At 49.1% G+C, this 18,081-nt stretch overlaps 1 long non-coding RNA gene across 2 annotated transcripts in view; it reads left to right on the top strand.

Annotated features, from left to right (window-relative positions):
- LOC307103342 overlaps positions 1-18,081 on the top strand; it is a 73,795-nt gene that overhangs the window by 51,884 nt on the left and 3,830 nt on the right. For both annotated transcript variants that reach the window (XR_013813807.1, XR_013813808.1), the window contains one exon: positions 11,064-11,154. This is a non-coding gene — a long non-coding RNA (uncharacterized lncRNA). The remainder of the gene's footprint in view (positions 1-11,063; positions 11,155-18,081) is intronic.

The following is an 18,081-nucleotide window of genomic DNA, read 5'->3' on the forward strand; positions in this document are numbered from 1 at the left end:
GTTCCAGTTTCCGTCTCCAGGCCTGGAAGGGGATGGGTGGGCAGCCCGTAACACTTCAGCTACAAAAGATTTTTCTTTCTGACCCCCGCCCCCACCCCTCCCCCTTTGCCCACAAAACTCAGCCTAAGAACCCTCATCCCCTAGCTCCCATCCATCCCGGGCTCCTGAAGGCCATCTGAAACTCATTAGCTGCTTGAAATGATTGTCATGGGAGCTCTTGATGGAGAACAAGAAAGGGAGACGGATACTTTTAAAGGACAGCAATCGGGACCCAAATGCTGGCAGATGTTTGGAAGCCTGGCTGTTTGAGGAAGGGCCCCAGGAGGCGAGGAAGGCGTGGGGGGGTGGGGGGCGGGCAGCTCCTCCACCTGACCCGGGCCAGCCCCCACCCTTTGTCTCAGGGCGGCTCCCGGAGCCCAGGCTGGATCAACTGGCCGTGTTCTGGTCCGCTTCCCAGAGGAGGAAGGATCAGGGCCCTGGGGCCTGCCGCAGCCTGATTCAGAGGACAGCTGTGGTAGTCACTGGTTCTTTGCCAGTTACTAGTACAGCTTAATCCCTGTACTTTGTAGATGAAGCAACATTCTGTTTGTCATAACAAAATAAAAAAATATCAGCCATGTTGGGATTATGAGAGCATACAATATTAAAATCATGGAATGAAGAAGCTTAGAATTATAGACTCTTCAAAATGTAGAACTTTAAATAAAAAATACCCCTTTGCATTGTAGGGAGTTATAAACCCAGAAGATTCGAAACATAGACTGTTAGAATTCTTGGGGGAAAAAAATGATTTAGAGAATCACAGAAATGCTTTTGATTCTTAGTAAACAGAATTATGGAGTTTTAGGATTATGGATTCAGAATTCTCAAAAACTAGAATCGTAGCACATTAGAAATACAGGAAAATAAATGTATAGCAATCCAGAATCCTGGTCTCTTAGAATCATAGAACACAAGAATGGTGGAATGTTAGAATTGTTAGAATATTAGAGTACGGAAATACTGACTGATGTAATCTTAGAACCACAGAATATTAGCATCACCAATGAGAGAATTAGAGGCCCGTGGCTTTTACAATCACAGCAGCTTGTAATTACAGACTCATTGGATGACAGACATTAGAATCATGGAACATTAGAATTGGAGCATGTCTGTTTTGCTAGAGAAGTCTAGGATCTACGAATTACAGAATTTTGGAATTATAGGCTTTTAGATAACAGCCTTGTAGAATTTCAGAGGCAATAGGGGATTTAGAGGTCATTTGGCCTCACTTCTGGCCCAGCCAGAATCTTCACCTAAGCCTTGTCACATACACACCCCACACCCCACACCCAGCCCCTTGGCGATCCTGTGCTTAGGTCTAGATAACACGTTTAATTTGATCGTTCCTGTACCCCCTGGAGCTGCTGACCTCCTTTTCTGCTCCCCTCTCATCATTACAAATTCCTACCATCCTCTGTTTTTTGAAGGGACAGTTTGCTTTTCTTTATGCAAATCACCCAGAATCTTAATTCCCCATGCCTGGGCCCTGCAAGACAAGACTATTTCAATGATTAACATGTTAGTGAAATGAAGCTTCGGCCCCTTCGAGGCCTGGGATGGGGAGCAGGAGGGACGGACAGACTTGTGCATCTGTGTGTGTGAGTGTGTCTGTGGCCTCTGTCCCAGCAATAGCAGCAAACGGGTCCAGATATGAACCTATGGCCCCCATTCCTTCCAAAGGAGGTGGGAGCTACTGCTGAGGCTGAGACCAAGCAGCCAGGCCTATTTAGGTGGGAGTGAATTGGAAACTATAAACTATTTTATGCTTATTTACTTTATAATCCTCACAGGCTGGCATTTACATAAATCGGACAACATGTGGATCAGATAATTTGCTAGGAATTAACAGTCTCTGATCGTTATCAGTCTTGGGCTGATAGAAGCCGAGTTGATGAGGATGGTTCAGCGATGAGTTGATGATGTTATTGTTTCCTCTTGGGGGTTCAGAGTTGTGGGGGACAGTATGCACAGTGCACAGGGATGGATAGTAACACTTTGGATTCTATTGTAGTGTTTAGGAATAAGCCAAAAGCAAAACAGCCAGCTTCAGGGTCACCCTCGTCCTTTGGAAAATGTCACTTCCTAGTGAGCTCATCCCAAATTGTAAAAGGACTGGTTAGAAATAAACAATTTAAATACAGAATCTCCTGCTTTTTATTCAAGCACCATGAAGAAAGTGGCCACTTAAATACGAGGATGTCTTCCTTGAAAGATCTTTTCTCCAGCTCAGCTCAAGCACGAAATTGTCCAGCCCCATGTTCACCTAACGCACTCCAAGACTCCTCAGGGAGGGAGCAGCTCAGGTTGGAGAAGCTAAGAGATCAATCAGTGCAATTCTCCCCACAGTGGAAACTTTATAGATGATCCCTTTCACCAATTTCAAATCTTTGGCTAAAAGCCAATTTAGTTTACAAACTGCAAAGCACCCAAACCAAATTGCGGTGCCCAGCTGGTTCTGGCAACACCATTTCTATGGAGCTGAGATTTTTCCAAAACTGAACCGCCTGCCTGAGAGGCAGAGCGTGGCGGGCTCCAGGCGCTCTAGCCCAGCCCTGTGATGCTGTGTGCCTTTAGACAAGTAGATCTCCTCTCTGGGCCCCAAGAGGACCACCTACAGATCAGAAGTTAGATTAAATAATCTAAATGGGGGACAAAAATATTAGAAATAGGAAAAAAACAATTTGGTTTTGTTTCAAAAAAAAAAAAAAACCACACAAAAAAAAAACCCTAGAGGGGAAAAATTGGTTTTGTTTCCTATTTGTGAGTTGAATTTCAAATTAGTCAGGCCAGTGTTTCTATTTATTTTTGAGTCAGTTCAACCGAGAATTGCTGTTTTCATAGCTTTAGCTTTTGATTTCAGATGCTAAACAACAAAACCCTGACCCAGACTTGCTTGACTACTGACTGCGGCTTTTGTATGCACTTTCAATGGAGCGGCATATTGCACTAAAATGAATGACAAATGCAGTTGTCCTCTCAATTCTGAAAGAAACACGGTGGAAAGGAGCTAACTGGGTGTCAAGGGGTCTCATTGCGTGACTCAGTTTCCCCATCTGTAAAATGGGGAGGGGATGGAGGCAGGGAGAAATCTTCCTGCTCCAGAGCCAAGTTGGAGCTTCTGAGGCCTCAGCCCTGATTATAAGCAAGGCTGTTGGGGATATTGTGTCCAGTTACACGCCCCTCTGGGGCCACCCCTGCTGAGTGATGGGAGGGGTGGGGCCTAGGGAAATGAAGGGCCTTTACAAAGGGGACAATGGCAAATCCCCAATTTGTGGACAAGTCCCTTTCACTGGGAGCCTGAAAGGCTAAGGGGGGGTGGGCAGGGTGGATGGGGCAGCGGGGGTGAGGTCCCTCTTGCTGTGGCCCCATTGAAAAAGTCCATGGATCCGGCAGCAATGAAAGGAAGTGAGTTAAAGAGGCAAGTGTGGGGGGAAGAGGGTGGCTGTGTTGGGGGCTTGGCAATCCCCTAACACCGTGGTCTGCAAACTGCGGCTCTCGAGCCACCTGCGGCTCTTTGGCCCCTTGAGTGTGGCTCTTCCACAAAATACCATGGCCTGGGCGAGTCTATTTTGAAGAAGTGGCGTTAGAAGAAGTTTAAGTTTAAAAAATTTGGCTCTCAAAAGAAATTTCAGTCGTTGTACTGTTGATATTTGGCTCTGTTGACTAATGAGTTTGCCGACCACTGCCCTAACAGATACCAGACCTGACTAGAGGGCTCCGGCCATGATACAGCCACCAGGCATGGGTGGGACTTATGGCTGGGACAGCTGAGACTGGATCTTTCTGGAAAGGCCAGTGTTGACAATAAGGTTGAAGGGTGGGGTTGGATATCAGCTGGTTTGACTGCAAGCCCCAGACCAGTCCATTCCGCCCAAATACCCTGTCAGGACAGCCCCCCACCAGCCGCCTGGCCCCACAGCAGGTCACTATAGACAAGCAGCCAGTCCGTTCCTCGTTCCTCCAATGATGGGCCAGTTTAGACAAACAACAGGTCAGTCCAACCAAAACAGTTCAGTTCAGTTATAAAAATGGTCGGGGGCGGGGGGAGGGAGGAAGACCAACAGAAAGACAACAACACCAGTTCAGTTTTTAAAAAGTAGTCATGCAACGTCCTTGGCTATTATGTAAGGAAACAACCCATCAGTTCCTGAAACAACTGCTCAGTGTTGTCCAGACACTCGGTGACTTGACAGGTCGGAAGGAAACACTGGTAAATGGTCCTTTCGTCCAGTCCAGCAAGGTGGTGACCACGGACTTCCCGATGTCCTGCCCTCACTGAGACCCAGCCAGACATTCCCGGCAGGTGGAATATCCAGGATTCTTCTAGCGAGCTGCCGGAGGGACCGGAAGCCTCCCTGGGCATTTCCCCGTGACCCTACTACCTTCCCGGGCCCACTCATATTAACTGCTTTTAAAAAAAGAATTCAAACAAAACAAAACAGAAACCTCTCAATCTACAAAACAACATTTCTCAGTTAATGGGCTAGGTAGAAAGGGGACATGCTAATGTTCCCTCTTAGGGGAAATAAGGAAAGAAAGGATCAAAAGAAGCATGGAGGTCCCAGCCAGGTGGCTCAGTGGGTTGGAGCATTATCTCATACACCAAAAGGCTGCAGGTTTGATCCCTGGTTGAGGTGCATGCAGGATGCAACTGATAGATGTTTCTCTCTCTCTCTCTCTCTCTCTCTCTCTCTTTCTCTCTCTCTCCCCCCTACTCTCTCTAAAAACCAATAAAAATATATCCTGGGTGAGGGTTAAAGAAAAGAAAAAGCATGGGCATGGGGGAGGAAAGGGAAGGAGGAAGGAATAGGGAAGGAATGATGGAAATAATAAACCCACTTTGCACATGCAGAGCACATTACAGTTAGAACGTACCATACAGTGCATTTCGATGATTCATAACTACCTTCTGATAATTATGCCCATTTCAGAGATGGGGAAACCAAGGTCCAGAGCAACAAAGTAACCTTGCCCATGTTCCCACAGTCAGTTGATGGTGGAGCTGGGATAGAGCCTGGGTCTCTTGTCCCTTGTCACCCTTATCAAGCTCCCAGTTATAACAATGTTAGAACTGCTGGGAGTGGAGCTTGGGATTCATATACTACTAGTCTCATCGTAGGAGTGAGGAAAGGAAGCTCGGACAGAAGAGCCCAGAGTCCTTACCAAGAGAGCACAGTATTTCAGAAGGTCCTGCTTTCTCTGAGCTGAATGTCCATCCTTGGCAGAAAGTTCTTCTTTGGGTCTAACCATACTCTCTCTTGCTGCTGGGCCAGGCTGGATGCTCCTCCTTGTGGCCAATTTCTGGAGGTGAGCATTCGAGGTCTGAGGAGCCTGGGAGTGGGCTGGAAGCCCCTCTCCCCTGAGGTGGCAGAGGGTCTGGCTGGCGGAGGAGAGCCCAGAGGGCCGTCTCTATGTTTGGTGAATAAACACTGGAGACCAGTTCCTGGCTTGTCACTCTGCTGCCTTTCAGCGAGTGAGAGGCTAGGTGGGCAGGAGGGAGTTCCCGCAGGCGGCACATGAAGAGGCCGGGCCTGGGGGTCTGGGGCCCAGGCAGGCCCCTCTGGACAGCCAGGAGAGTCAGCCTTTTCAGGCCACAGAACTTCACACCTTTGAAAGGCTCCAGAGCGACCCACAGCAAAAATAAACCGTTCCTCCCATCCGTAGCAGGCCGACCATCCTCAGGGGCTCCGCATCATGCACACGGAAACCCTGTAAAAGGGCCCAGTGTTTCCTTTTCCACTCCTCGAAAGGATGCGTGCTGAGCCTCGTGAGGATGGCCGCGTTGGGTGAGAGTGCTTTATCCACGGCCAGCGAGGCCTGGTTCCAGCTCCATCCCCCTGGGCTAAGCCACCCTGGCTCTCTGAGCCTTGGTTTACACACCTGGAGGACAGGAATAGCAATACCTCCCTTCGACTTTCCTTCTGTGTGTGTTTGATGGTGCAATAGGCATATGTGAGAAAGCACTTAGCATATAGTAGAGGCTTTATCTATGGCCTCCTCTTTCTTTTACTATCTACATAACCTAGAGCAGTGGTCAGCAAACCTCGGTTCGGCTCGCGAGCCACATGTGGCTCTTTGGCCCCTTGAGTGTGGCTCTTCCACAAAATACCACGTACCCTAATTAAGTTAATAACAATGTACCTACCTATATAGTTTAAGTTTAAAAAATTTGGCTTTCAAAAGAAATTTCAATTGTTGTACTGTTGATATTTGGCTCTGTTGACTAATGAGTTTGCCGACCACTGACCTAGAGCAAATCTCAGTTCCCTCCTCTGTGAAGTGGGGTTACTGCCTATATAGTCAGGATTAAGTGAGACAAAGGGTTCATACATACTCTGTATGCTCTAGTAGTAGCTTCCCATCCCCTCCCCCCCCCCCAACCCCGCCCCTAGGTCTCAGGAGCATCATGTTACAAATGGGAATGGGAATGACCCTCCAGGGCGGGAATGCTAAGGCAATGCCATAAGCACCTGGCGAGCCTGGCAAGGCCACAGAACTGTGGGAGAGGCTAGATCTCAAAACTCATTGAAAAGGAGCAGGAAGAATACAAGGGTCAGCGCGTCCTAGGGTTATTACAACAAGTTTCACAGGACATGGCTTTGGTTTCATCCAGGGATGGTTCAAGCAGGAACGTTGGGAGCCTTGAGGAGAAAGGGAGGCACCAAGGAGGGCTTCCTGGGGGAGTGTGCTGTCCAAAGCTATGGAGCTTAGTCTTTCCATCCAGGTTTACTTGGTTGCAAATGCTTGAAGCCCAGACTGCTGCTGGCCCCTAGGCAAGTTGGGAGATGCCCCGAGAAGTGCCTTTTTCTCCCACCGGGGATTTACAGCTGGGAGGCCACAGTCAGAACTAGGACTAAGAGGTGGGCGGATGCAAGAGCAGATCCCAGTGTGAACTCTCCAGCAGGTACCCCGCGTGGCTGCAGAACCCGGTGACAGGCACTAGGTGAGAAGTGGGACTATCTGACCGTCAAACTTTGGGATCAGACACACCTGGGCTCAGCCTCAGCTTTGCAGTTCAACCCTGAGTGACCTTGGGTTAGTCTCCTAACCTTGGTAAAGTCCCAGGTTCCTCAGAGGTAAATGGCAGTAAGTCCTATTTCAAAGAGTCGTTTTGGAGATTAAATGAGATAATGCATGTAAAGCATTTAGCACAGTGCCAGAAACATGCGGGCTCCCCCTGCGAAGCTGAGAGTCTAAGGCCTGATAGCCTGAAATTTGTAGGGGTTAAGATCCTATAGTTTGAGGACTCTGAAATGATAGGCGATTGCGTACACTTATTTAACAGAACACTTACATAATGCTTGCCCTGTGCCAAAAGCTTTTCTAGGGGCTTTACAAATATTTACTCACTTAATCTTCACAACAATCCTATGTGGGAGAAACTGAGGCAGAAAGTTACATAACCTGCCCACAGCCACACAGCTGAAGAAGTGGTGGAGCTGAGATTGGACTCTGTGTGCATAAGAGTCTAAGACCACAAGATTCTAAAACTGCTCATGTTCCTAAAAATCCAGATAATTTAATTTTATGGAAATTTTATTAAAGGATGAGATGATTCTAGAACAAGAGTTGGCAAACTTTTAAAAATATATGTTTTTATTGATTTTAGAGAAAGAGGAAGGGAGAGGGAGAGAGAGAGAAATATTGATATGAGAGAGTAACATTGATCAGCTGTCTCCTGCACAGACCTGGAGCATGTGCCCTGATCTGGAATCAAACCAGCGACCTTTCGGTACACAGAATGGCACCCAACCAACTGAGCCAGACTGTCCAGGGCAGGAGCTGGCAAACTTTTTCTGCGAAGGGCCAGATAGGAAATAGTTTAGGCTTTGCAGGCCATAAGGTCTCTGTCATGACGACCCAACTCTGCTGCTATAGCCAATAGTTAAATGAATGGGCATGGCTGTGTGCCAATAAAACTTTATTCACAGAAACAGGTGGTAGGTGGATTCGACCAGAAGGCTATAGTTTGTTGACCACTGTTCTCGAGACACAGCTCAGGCAACTTCTGCTCTGATGAACACCTGCTGGGGGCTCCCTTCAGAGCTGAGCCTTAAGGAGGCCCAGCTCTGCCCCTCTTTGGAGAAGCAGAGGGGCCTGGGATGGCCGGGGTGGCGTCCTGGGGTGTGGGTGGCTGAGTGTGGCTTTCTCTCTGTCCTGGAGAGGCTGTTGAAAAGGCTCCTCTCTCCAGCAGCAAAGCCTCATTACTCACCGGCTGAAAAACAATGTTAATTTCCCCCAAGCGGGAAGCAGCTGCACTTGTGAGCCAGGGCTCATTTTGCTGCATGAATATTTATGGCATGTCCCCTAATTAAGCCCAGAAATAAAATTTACCCTGCTCACAGGGGCCACGGAAGACTGCGAGGCAACGGCAGGAACCAGCCTCTTGTGCCTGCGGAGGAGGGTTGTCAGGAAACATTGTGTCCAGAGCCACTTGGCCAGGCCCAGTGTCCACAGGACTGCTGGGGTGGGCGTTCTCTAGCAGGTCAAGCACCCTTCCTGTGGTCACATGCTGGTGTGGGGGGACTCCTGAGTCACCTCACTGTGCCCTGGTGGGTAGCTATTGTCCCAGGGGCTATTGTCTCAGATCTGCGTGGGGTGACACAGAGGTGACCTGAGGCCCGAGCCCAGGCAATATTGTTTTTCTTTTAGTCAGAAGGACTCAGGTATTTAATGACTGGGCCTCAGAGGTCACTCTAGTGGCATCGGCTCACAGAGGGAGAGCCCCTTCAGGAAGCCGGGCTTGAGTTCCCCTCTGACACTGATTCTGTTTGATCTGGGCTAGCCCACAGCTTTCCTAGCCTCAGGTCTCATTGCCACCGTGAAGGAGGAAATATCAGCATCACGGGGTTGTTACCGAGCATCATGGGAGGTGACAGAAGAGAAAATATTTGGGGCAGTGGTTCCCACCACAGTTCTGGGGTTTCCTGACCTCCAGGCCCTCCTTCTCTTAGAGTGGGTGCCGAGGAAGGCCGGCTGTGCCCAGCCCAGGCACCTGGAGGGTCTCCGGAAACCATAAATCTTGAGGGGTCCTATCTCCGGAGAACTGCTTGGGCCTCACATCCTCTTCCGCGGGGGGCCAATAAACCAAGCAAATACCATAAAGCTCCTCCTGACCCCGGCCTGAGGCCCAATGGTTGGAGCCGGACCTGGAGTGAAGAGGCAAGGGTTTCAGAACATGACCATGAAGTTGAAGGTGAATTCCCGCCCCCCCGCCGCCCCCCCGGCTCTTGCTTTCTAGAATGGAACTTGCCTTTGAGTCTTTCCCATTACCTTCCTCTTTAAACTTTTCACAGCACCCGAGAGATGCCTCCTGTGCTGGGTGGGACTGGGATGGGAGGATGCTTTCCTAAGGTGGGCCCAGGTGTGTAATTGTCCCACGGCCTTGGCAATCAGCACACCTTGTAAATCCAAAAGTCAATAAGATGTGGAAGTGGGGGAGACCTCAGGCTAAAGAGGCGGAAGTCGGGGGGAGTGAGGGTGGGCCAGTCAAGGGTGGCTTCAGTGTCCTCTGCCTCCCCCAGGCTGGGCCTGCCCCACCCCTGGGAGGCCCAGGATGTCCTGCTCTCTCACACTCCACCTTCACATCCTGAACTCAGGTCTGATCACATCAACAGCCCGACGGCCCAGACTCTGAAGGGCCCCCCACCCCCATGACTTCTCTCTCTCACCCTTGATTATCCTGAGTGAAGGGATTTCCAGCTCAGGATTTGGTCATGAGTACATGAAGGAATGTTCATTGAAGAATGAATAAGTGAAGGGATGAATGGAATCAGATGGATGATGTGGGCTCAGATAATATATCTCTGTATTTTCTTCTTTTCTATCCCTCTTCTAAAATGTGCCAGGCCCAGATTTTGGCACATGCAGAGGTTTGACAAACATCTGAAGGAATGAATGAGAGTGCAATGAATGAATGGATACAGAATTTATTACAGAGCACGCACTGTGGGCCAGCCATGCAGCCAGATGCTGGTGTTACAGCTGTGAATAAGACGTGATTTTTGTCCTCAGGCTCTTACGTTTTAGCTGAGAAGTCAGGCTCACACAGAGAGTTGAACAATCCATTACCTATTTAGTTACCCTTGTGATAAATCCTACAAGAGAGGAAAATGAGTCAGCAAAGAAGTGAATAAGTGAGGAATGAGTGAAGACAGGAATAAGCAAACAGAATGAGGGAGGGAATAAATATGTAAGTGAAAATTAGGGAGAATAAAGGAAGGTATGAAGGAATGATGGATGAAGATTAATCAGTTACAAGGGAAAGCATCTGTTCCACATGACCCAGTGTTTATGGACACAAGGCCTGGAAGCCAGAGTTGCCCAGAGCCAGCCTCTCTCCTCTTCCCTGGGGAGACAGGGCCCTAGGCTGGGCAGAGAGGCTCTGAGGCCAGGAAGCCAGGCCCTCTGCACCCCAAGGTCAGCCCTATTGCCACTTTCAGTACCTCCAGAACTGAAAGTCAGTCTTAGAAAGGGTTGAAGACTTTAATGTGTAGAATCTCAGGGCCTGCAGATTCTAGTTTTTGCTCAGCACCTCCTCAAAGCTCAAACAAACACCCCCAACCCCATGAGTACCCTCCACCATGAGAAGTCAGGCTCAGAGGGAAAGGGGGCCCACCCAAGGCATGCCACCAGAGCCCCTGACTTCAAGGTGCCTTAAGGAATATTTGCTGGGGCAGATGTGGCCCTGTGTAATCCAGCCTCCTGTTCATCTCTGCCCTCCTCTCCTCTCCCTTGGGGGCCTCCTCCATCCTCCAGGCCTCCTCCATGTTCCTGGCCCGTGGCACTCTGCTCTTCGTTCCCTCTGGTGCGCCCAGACCTCAGCAGGACTGGCTTCTCCCTTCCTTCAGGGCTTTCCTCCAAAGTTGCCCTGAGGCCTTCTGTGGCCTCTTTGTCTATAATTTTATCCCTATTCTTCTTTCCAAATCCCTTCCTTTGCTTTGATTTTTCTTTATAGTATATATCCTTATCTAACACTGTATATTTTTCTTACTCATTTTCTTACCTGTTTCTCCCACTAGGATGCAAACTCCAGGAGGGCATGGATTTTATATTGCACTACTGCATCCCAGCAGCTAGAAGAGAGCCTGCCTACAAAATAGGTCCTGAATGGTAGGTACCCACAAAACATGTATTGAATGAATAGGTGCCCATAAAATATGTATTACATGAGTAAATGAAGCCAACTCAAATCCAATCTCTCCTCTCCATCTAAAAGCCACTACCACTGTTTTTCTTGCCTGGACGCTGCAATACCCTCCTCCCTGACCCCCAGCCTCCTCCTGACCCCCAGCCTTCTCTCTGACCCCCAGCCTCCTCTTAACCCTCAGCCTCCTCTCTGATTCCCAGCCTCCTCCTGACCTCCAGCATCCTACCTGACCCCCAGCCTCCTCCTGACTCCCAGCCTCCTCTCTGACCCCCAGCCTTTTTCCTGTCCCTCAGCTTCTTCCTGAACCTCAGCCTCCTCCTGACTGCCAGCCTCTTCCCTAACCCTCAGCCTCTTCCCTAACCCTCAGCCTCTTCCCTAACCCTCAGCCCAGTCTCCTCTTTGGCCCAGAGGGATCCTTCTTCTCTGATAGATATGACCATATCATCCCCCTCTGGAAACTCTTTACTGTTCACCTCTTTTCTTTCTCTTGATTCTGCCATTCCTGACTCTAAGGTAAAGATCTAAAATAATATACGGTACAAGAAGCGTCTGCCACATGCATGGCACACAACAAGTGGTAGTTGCAGTTATCCCTGAAGACACGGCATCCAGTCCGAAGGTGCAATGAGCAGGGCGGGGACTATTTCGAGGTGTGGTGGCTGTGTGAAGCAGCAGGGATAAGCATAGGGGGATGGCAGCAGCGTGTCATGAACTGAGGGACCGGCTGATTGCTGGCAGCCTGATTTCAGCAGGAGAATCCTGACACTGGGTGACAGATTGGTTGGCTCAGATCCCAGGAGGTACTGAGTGCCACACGGAGGAGCTCTGCCCGTGCTGCAGGCTGCAGGAAACCTCTGTGCGCTCCTTCAACAGCATTCAGCACGTCTGCAAGCGCGGAGCAGGAGTGGAGTGCTCCGGCGGGCTCTTCCATGAGCAGGCTTCAGTGGAAGTCTTACAGCGATCCTTGGAAATCTGTCCCCATTTTACGTGTCGGGAAACCAAAACCCAGGAAGGCTGAATAACTTTCCCAGAACTTTGAACCAGTCCTAGGTGACCTGAAATCTTTGTATCTTTTTATTACCCAGAGGCCTAGCACTCATCAAGTGTTTGTTGATCGAATGCAAGATCTGCCAGAGCCACCCCAGCAGCCTGCAGGCTGGTGCTATTTACCCCCACTCAGCCCCTCCCCGGTTCCCAGAGCCGCCTCCACAGCTCCGAGCTGTGAATCCTGTGAATCGAGCCTTCACACAGCGTTTCTCGGACTTGGAAGTCAAGAAGCGAATTCACAGTACTTTGGAAAACACATTTTCTTTTAAGGAAGAATTTTTTGTTTTCATTTCAAACAGCCCTGGCTGGTGACGAGTGGCGAGGAGAGGTGCCCTGTTTTCCATCCCAACACCTATTTCCAGGTGGGGGCAGGGAAGGCTCCATCCCGAAATGTTATTTCAAAACCTTTCCGGGCCTTGCAGCTCCATTTCCAGGCCACATGCCTCAAAGAAAAGCACAATTTCCCATTACGTCGTGTTGCCCTTTCTGAACTGAGCACCTTTCAAAGTGGGAAGACCCAGCTCGCTCCAACACTCCCCCTTCTGTCTCCATAAATAAAGTCTCAGCGCCTGATGTGGGGCTTAAGTAAATAGCTTTGCGGGGCACCTGATGGCCACAGTGCTGATAGGCGTGCTTGCCAAGAACAGCAGACTGAGGCTGCCCCTCCCAGCCCCTCAAAGATAGGAGGCAAGCCTGCTGTGCCCCAACACTCCCTGCCTGCTTTCTGCCGTCTGAGGCACATTCAAAAAAGAAGGAGGCCAGCGATGTCTTGTCATCTGATGGGTGAAGACAGAGATGGATGACACGCTCCCTGCCAGGGAAGGCCACGGTCAGACACTCGCAGATAGCCGGCTGCCACTTTATTAACAGCAAATATCCCCATCTGAACCAGGCTGGGAAAGAAAATATTTATGCTTGCCTGTCAGGAGGACCTTCATTTTTCTTCTGGGGAGCCAGCCAGGGTGCTGGGCCAAGGCTGAAGGAGTGTGACCTGTCTGTGAGGCTGGTCCAGCCCAGGGTTGACGGAGACTCAGGACAGCTCTGGAAGGCACGAGGGGCTTCAGGAGGGATGGACCTGGAGCCCAGGAGAGGTGGGCGGGGTCTGTGTAGCCAGAACATGTCCCAGGCCCTGTTAAAACTGTAAATGAGAGAATCTGTGTGTGGGCGTGGACTTGGTTAGAGACTGAGTCCAAATGCACCAATAAATAATGTCGTCATTAATTAAAACATGTAGCTGTATTAATCTGAGAAGTGACTTTGAACTGAGAATAAAATAATCTTGTATTGTCAGAAAATGCCAACCCTGGAGATGGGCCTGTCATTTAAGCCAGGCATACCGTATTTCCCGGCGTATAAAACGACTGGGCGTATAGAAGATTTTCCTGGGTTAAAAAGTCGTCCTATACGCCAGAAAATACGGTATATTAAAATGAGCTTATGGCCCTAGCTGGTTTGGCTAGGTGGATAGAGCATCAGCCTGCAGACTGGAGGGTCCCAGGTTCGATTCTGGTCAAGGGCACATGCCCAGGTTTCGGACTCAATCCCCAGTAGGGGGTGTGCAGGAGGCAGCCGATCAATGATCCTCTCTCATCATTGATGTTTCTATCTCTCTCTCCCTCTCTTTTCCTCTCTGAAATCAATAAAAATATATTAAAAAAATAAAATCAGTTTACGCCATCACTCTTATCATGGTCATTATTTTGAATAAAAATCACAAGCCATTTCTTCAACAGGTTTCAGGGATGCCTGTGAACCTGTAGCCTGGGAAGACGAGCCTCGCTCTCTGTGCTCTGGGAGACAGCTGTCCCCAATTACGATAATTGAGTTATAAGGTGTGAGGCCGAACAAGTCAGGTGGCCCCCTAGGGAATGGAAGCTTTGGCCTGGTGGGCATGGCAGGATTGTTTTTTTCTGACCCTGGTGAGGTTCCCTTTCCCCAAGTGCTAGATCACTTATCATCCCTACAGAGCATGTACATGGGAGTCAGGAGGCCTGGGTTCAAATCCTGACTCTACCACGAGCAATTGTGCAACCAACCCAGAGCACCTTATTCAAGATTTAATTTCCTTGATGAAATGGAGCTAATAAATGTCTCCCTCTTGGGGTTATCTTGAAAATAAAGTAAGGTAAAGTCTGAGACACTTAGCCCAGAAATTCATAAGTGATAGGCAGTAGTAATGGTAGGTGTGACACACACAACATTATTCTCTCTCTTTAGAAGTGTGTCAATAATTTTTATTGATATGTAAGTTGCTATTTGCAAATGTGTGCAAGTAAAATTCCTAGTTCATATCTGTATTAGTCTGCTTGGGCTGCTATAACAAAATAGCATAGACTAGGTGGCTTAAACAACAGATGTTTATTTCTCAAAGCCCTGGAGGGCTGAGAAGTCTAAGGTCAAGGTGCTAGTGGATTTGGTTTCTGGTGAGCGCCCTATTCCTGGCTTGTAAATGGCTATCTTCTCCCTGTGTCCTCCAGGGCAGAGGAAGAGAGCTCTGGTCTCTCATCTTATAAGGACATTAATCCCATCACGCAAATTCCACCCTCATGACCTCATCTTACCTAATTATCTCCCAAAGTCTCCAAGTCCTAATCCCATCATATTGAGGGATAGGGTTTCAACATAGGAATTTGGAGGTGAGGGAGGCACAAAAATTCCATCCATAACAAAACAAAATCTACATGTGATATTTGTATAGTTCATATCTGGGTCTGCTTATGAACCTGTGTGTTATATTAATGTCTATTTATAAGTTAAAACAGAACAATGATGGTAGGGGGTTTACATACTTCTGTGTATGCCTCTGTGTCTAGACCTTCGTGTACCTGAGAGCCTAGCACAGGTTAAAGTCGTGGGTTCAGGCTGCAAGTGTAAGTGTATTCATGTGTAGCATGTGTACACATGTGTATATACAAGCATGGGAAGGGCATGACTCAAACCACAGTGGGCAGCTGCCACTCAGCTCAACCTATGGGCTGGCTGGGCTCCTGCTCCCACCAGCCCCTAGCAGCTACAAGGGTACTGGGCAGAGGGCCTCAGAGGCTCTCTGGGGCTGGGGATCCGTCAAGGCCAAGATCCTCGACTGCAGGTACCTGAGGATTTGTGCTGTGCTGTGGAGGAACCCCAGTCCCTGAGAGCACAGTTTGCCTGGAGAGAGGACAAGGACTCTGTCCTTGTGGGGAACTTCATGAGCCCGTCTCCATCCAGCATGGGATCTGTCTTCATCTATTCAAATGGACCATTTACCTCATTTAGAGCCTCCCAAGCTTCAGTCCAAATGACATTTGCTTAGCAGTTGGCCTATTTGAAAAAGCTGATGTATTAGAACGAAGGCATGCAAATGCTGTTACTGTCTTTCTGAGCGGGGGGTGCAGGGAGACAGGCCCATGGAGAGGGTGGCAGGGAGGTGGGGGGCATTCAGTTGGTCAAGGATCCCACGGAAACAGGCAGACACATTATCCACTCCAACACGGGCAATTTTGTCCCCAGGGTGGCTAATTAGCAGGCAGCTGCCCAGGCTGTCTACTTGACTTGCAGAATTAGAATGCTCAGCACAGAGATTTGTGTTTATGCTCAAAATCTGTCCTCCCTCTTCTCCAACCAGGAGGGGGGTTCTGACTGCTAGCTCTGCAGCCTGGAGGCCGCTCAACTGGCACTTCAGGGGCCCGGATGGGGCTCCTTCTCCATAGAAACTCCTGCCCTGTTGGAGGCCTCAGAAAATGGCAGGCTCATCAATGCAGTCACAGGACATGTCCACATACAAGCACAAATATCCCTCCACTTAGATAAATGTGACACAAAGACACGGCCACAAAAATTAGCCCAGCGGTATAGGCACCTACCCTCGGAGACACACAAATGCACAGAGAGATACAGGCCCTTGGCCAGCACATCCACTCACGCAAATACCCAGAGATGGCCCGAGACCTACATCCCCCCTCACATACACAAGGAAACACATACTTGCACATGTGTGCACACAGACACATACCTAGACTTATACAAATGCAAGTAGATATACCTTCACAGGCTCCTTGGAACAGGTATATGAGGGCACACTCAGAGACAGAGATGCTGCTTAAATCTATAGAAACAAATTCTTGGAACACAATCTTGGCTATTCTCAATCAGAATCTGAGATCAAGACCACATATAAGAACTAGATATGATCCTTTGAGGAGACATGAGATATCTGAATCTCTGATATCAGACAACATGTGCAAATCAGAATTCTCTTGGAATCCCCAGGGAGCTTTGCATAAGTGCTCAGATCAAGTTCTCCCTGAATTTGCTAAGCTGTGGGTGAGGCCTGTGAGATAGTGGTAGCCAGGTGAATTTTGAAAGGCTCCCTTGTATAATGAACACAGAACACTCTTATAAAAAATACAATTAAATGGCTCACTGCTGAGTATGAGGAGGAAGAAGAATTTGATTGGGTGAGGACCATTGGGACTTTTTAAGGTGGTGGTTTTTGGTTTTGTTGTTTCAGGAACATAGGATAACTCGGAAGTCACTTTTTACTGGCTGGCTTCTTTATGTCGTCATTAAGCAGAGAGAAACTGTAACAACAAATACAACTTGTCCAGATTTTGATTTAAACACAGATGTTTCAGACTTCCTGTTTAAACTGGAAGGTCCCACTCCTGTGGCAGATAGGGAAACTGAGGCCTGGGTAGGGCAAGCCACTGCTTAAGGTCATATAGCTATTAGTGATTTCTGTGAGTTGCACAGGGAGAGCACACAGCTGGAGCTCAATACGTGTTAGCTGCTATGATTATTGCTATTCTTCTTCTAATCGTAAGTCATTATCATTAGCAGAGAAGGCTAAGAATCCAGATCTTCCTCCCGTCTGGTTTGGACTCAGGATTTCCTTCCCAGTTGAGAAGACACTGAAGTACAGTAGCAATCTGGGCAGCAGCTCAGTCCCATCTTTAACTTTGACCTGATGTGCTCCAATCCTTCTACTTCCAGGGAAAGGGGCAAAGGAGGGTTGCTGAAAGCGATAAGGGAAGCAGCAGGGTGAACTTTTTTTTTGGGGTGGGGGGCGAGTTTCCTCTTGATGAGGGGCTTCAAAGGACAGCAGCCTACTTCTGCTACCCTCTGTCTCCAGAGACACAATTTCTGATTGGCATCTGGAAGGACAGAGCAGTTGCAGGTACAGGACTGGGAGCGCCTTTCTGCATGCAGCTCCCTGGAGAGTCTCTTCTGGCCAAGGAAAGCTTTGTTCTAACCATTTCTCCGGGGGGAGCCAGGGCTGCTGGGTGGTCTGGGGCAGGAGGGCAGAATGGAGGTGGGGCAGGGCAGGGCAGGGCCGGAAGAAGTATGGAGTAGAAGACTGGGGGGTGGGGGAGGGAGAGGGTGAAATCTGTGTGTGTGTGTGTGTGTGTGTGTGTGTGTGTGTGTGTGTGTGTGTGTGTGTGTAGGGGGTGGGGGTAAGGGCTGGTGCAGAAGGAGAGTTGGGATCAGCATAGGAAGGTTTGGAGGAACTGGGGGACCAGCAGATGCCAGAATAGGGGAAAGGGTCTATGGAATCAGGCGGGGGTCCGCAAGAGTAAGTATAAACTAAGATCCCTCCCCAGACCCTGCCATCCCAGGTGGCTAGTGGGAGGGGTCCATAGCGAGGTGCTGAGCCCCCTACACTTTGTGTCTGAGGCTCCAGAACATGTGGCCAACACGCTCCCGCCCCTGCCACCCCCGCCGAAGGGCTGCCATTTGGAACGCATTTGCAGACACATGGATTGTTTTTAAGTTAATGCTTTTTAATTCACTCTGTTTCCCACTTGTCGTTTTTTATTGAAAAGGCGGATTCTGCTGGTGTGTGTTCCTTTGCGGGGGCGGCAGGG

This window comes from Cnephaeus nilssonii (assembly GCF_951640355.1).
Source record: "Cnephaeus nilssonii genome assembly, chromosome: 7".
Taxonomy (NCBI): Eukaryota; Metazoa; Chordata; class Mammalia; order Chiroptera; family Vespertilionidae; genus Cnephaeus; species Cnephaeus nilssonii.